At 40.1% G+C, this 3,727-nt stretch overlaps 1 protein-coding gene across 1 annotated transcript in view; it reads right to left on the minus strand.

Moving 5' to 3' along the window:
• LOC138670816 (retinol dehydrogenase 16-like) overlaps window positions 1-3,262 on the minus strand; it is a 170,244-nt gene extending 166,982 nt beyond the window's left edge. The window contains exon 1 of the mRNA XM_069758510.1: window positions 3,132-3,262. The gene's annotated coding sequence lies outside the window, so the exon portion shown is untranslated. The remainder of the gene's footprint in view (window positions 1-3,131) is intronic.
• Window positions 3,263-3,727: the final 465 nt, after the last annotated feature.

Raw genomic sequence — 3,727 nt, forward strand, 5'->3', positions numbered from 1 at the left:
TACTTATTTTCCACCATAATATGCAAATAAAATGTTAAAAAAACAGACAATGTGATTTTCTGGATTTTTTTTTCTCAGTTTGTCTCCCATAGTTGAGGTCTACCTATGATGTAAATTACAGACGCCTCTCATCTTTTTAAGTGGTGGAACTTGCACTATTGCTGACTGACTAAATACTTTTTTGCCCCACTGTATATATATATATATATATATATATATATATATACTAGCTGAAGAGCCCGGCGTTGCCTGGGCATAGTAAAATATCTGTGGTTAGTTAAAGGACCTCACTTCTCTTATTTTCCCTTCACGCCTCTCATTTCCCCCTCACTCCTCTCATTCCCCCCCTAACACTTGTCATTTCGACGTCACATCTGTCATTTTCCGATCACTCCACTATTTTCCCTCACTCCTCTTATTTTGCACTCACACCTTTTCATTTTCACCTCACACCCCTCATTTTCACCTCACACCTCTCATTTTCCCCTCAGTATATACAGGTTTGTCATCTCCCTTATATATAGCATACACCTGTATGTCATCTCCTCTGTATATAGTATATACCTGTGTGTCATCTCCTCCTGTATATAGTATATACCTGTATGTCATCTCCTCCTGTATATAGTATATACCTGTGTGTCATCTCCCCTGTATTTAGTATATATGTGTGTCATCTCCCCTGTATATAGTATATACCTGTGTGTCACCTCCTCCTGTATATAGTATATACCTGTGTGTCATCTCCTCCTGTATTAGACCTCATTCACACGTTATTTGCTCAGTATTTTTACCTCAGTATTTGTAAGCTAAATTGGCAGCCTGATAAATCCCCAGCCAACAGGAAGCCCTCCCCCCTGGCATTATATATTAGCTCACACATACACATAATAGACAGGTCATGTGACTGATAGCTGCCGTATTTCCTATATGGTACAGTTGTTGCTCTTGTAGTTTGACTGCTTATTAATCAGATTTTTATTTTTGAAGGATAATACCAGACTTGTGTGTGTTTTAGTGCGAGTTTCATGTGTCAAGTTGTGTGTGTTGAGTTGCGTGTGGTGAAATACATGTAGTGACTTTTGTGAGATGAGTTTTGTGTGGCAACATGCGTGTAGCAACTTTTCGTATCGAGTTGCATGTGACAGGTTAGTGTAGCAAGTTGTGTGCAGCAAGTTTTGTGCATGGCGAGTTTTGCGCGTGGCGAGTTTTATGTGTGGTGTGTTTTGAGTATGTGCAAGTTTTGTGTGAGGCAACTTTTGCATGTGTTGCAACTTTTGTGCATGTGGCAATTTTTCCACGTGTGCAAGTTTTGCGTGTAGCGAGTTTTCCATGATGTGAGTTTTGCGTGAGCCTAGTTTTGCATGTGGCGAGTTTTGCGCGTGGCGAGTTTTGTGCGGCAACTTTTGTGTTTAGACTTTTATGTGGCGAGGTTGGTGTATGTGTGGTGAAATGTGTGCTGAAGGTGATATGTGTTCAAGCACGTGGTAGTGTGTGGCGCATTTTGTGTGTGCGTTCATATCCCCTTGTGTGGTGAGTATCCCATGTTGGGGCCCCACCTTAGCAACTGTATGGTATATACTCTTTGCGCCATCGCTCGTACTCTTTAAGTCCCCCTTGTTCACATCTGGCAGCTGTCAATTTGCCTCCAACACTTTTCCTTTCACTTTTTCCCAATTATGTAGATAGGGGCAAAATTGGTTGGTGAATTGGAACGCGCGGGGTTAAAATTTCGCCTCACAACATAGCCTATGACGCTCTCAGGGTTCAGACGTGTGACTGTGCAAAATTTTGTGGCTGTAGCTGCGACAGTGCAGATGCCAATCCCGGACATACACACATACATACATAAATACACACATTCAGCTTTATATATTAGATATACCTGGAAGTATGTAAGCTTTATAAGCACAGTATCGGCTTTATGCGCACAGTATCGGCTTTATGCGCACAGTATCGGCTTTATGCGCACAGTATCGGCTTTATATGCACAGTATCGGCTTTATACGCACAGTATCGGCTTTATACGCACAGTATCGGCTTTATACGCAACGTATCGGCTTTATACGCAACGTATCGGCTTTATACGCAACGTATCGGCTTTATACGCAACGTATCGGCTTTATACGCAACGTATCGGCTTTATACGCAACGTATCGGCTTTATACGCAACGTATCAGTTTTATACGCACAGTATCGGCTTTATACGCACAGTATCGGCTTTATACGCACAGTATCTGCTTTATACGCACAGTATCGGCTTTATACGCACAGTATCAACTTTACACCTGTAAGTCATCTCCCCTGTATATAGTATATACCTGTATGCCGTCTCCTCCTGGCTGTCAATTTGCCTCCAACACTTTTCCTTTCACTTTTTCCCCCATTATGTCGATAGGGGCAAAATTGTTTGGTGAATTGGAATGTGCGGGGTTAAAATTTTGCCTCACAACATAGCCTATGACGCTCTCGGGGTCCAGATGTGTGACTGCAAAATTTTGTGGCTGTAGCTGCGACGGTGCAGATGGCAATCCCGGACACACACACACACACCTTTATATATTAGATATACACAAACACTTTTTCTTTTTGGATGGCACATTAAAAATGAAAAATCTTGTGCACGTTGTGCTTATTTTATGCAGTGTAAAGTGAAATGCGGAGCGTTTTTGATTTGGCAACATATCAATTTGTCTCTGAGGTTCATGAAGCAATGTGTGGAATTTCCCCATAGCATTGCATTAGATGCATTTGTAGTGCATTTCTGCTACAGAATTTCCTTAAATTAAAATGTAAACTACACACGACAATATCAATAGCATTTTCAACAATGCAAGAAGTATCAAAAACTAAGCATCTTTATTTTGAAACATGACATACCAAAAAGATGCAAAAACATCTGTGCCAAAAACAAGATAAAAATGCATGTAAAAGAAACACTCAAAAACGCAAATAACCTAATTTAGCTTATAAAAGCAAAAATGCTGCAAGCCTTCAATATGAAAAACACACCAAATGTTCAATGTGGGAACAGTAGAATTAATCTCTCAGATATAATCACACTTAGTGTGAAGCAACATGCTTTTTCAATGTAAAAAAATACAGCAAAAGATGTATTGTAGAGATGGACTCACTTTCAGGCAGTTGGGTAGCGTTTAACCCCTGGCAATGCAGACTATTGTCCTATAGGTCCTTCAATCAGCCCTTCTGTAAGTTTCAGACGTGTTTACTCCTCCACAGCCAGGCAGCTATGAGCAGCTCTGCTGCCTTTTTCGCTCCAGGCTGAACCTTCTGAATTGGAGGATGGCCCCACCCATAACTTTCCTATCATTCCTGGCACCTGAACCCGTACTGCTCCACTAAATCAAAACTAACCAAAAAAAGAGAAATTTGCCAGGAAACAAAATACAACAATGCTTTGATAAAACATTATTTTTTTCCAATAATATAAAAAAAAACGTGAAACACTTGTCGGGTCTTGGTGGGTGGGCTGATCATTTTTGTGTTTCATTGTACGCAAACTGGATATTTCCTCCTACTTATACTAATCATCACCCATTACTTTTTTTTAATCACAATTATTGTTACTGTTAAGGCTCTTTGAAGAGGACCCTTTAATTACTCTGTCATGTCAGATAATTTTGTTTTTCGGAAAGCTTTCTGTAAACACGTATACAACAACAGACTGTCAATTGACATGCAATATTATGTCACTTTGATTTATTTTTGA

This window comes from Ranitomeya imitator, chromosome 3, assembly GCF_032444005.1.
Source record: "Ranitomeya imitator isolate aRanImi1 chromosome 3, aRanImi1.pri, whole genome shotgun sequence".
NCBI classification, from domain to species: domain Eukaryota; kingdom Metazoa; phylum Chordata; class Amphibia; order Anura; family Dendrobatidae; genus Ranitomeya; species Ranitomeya imitator.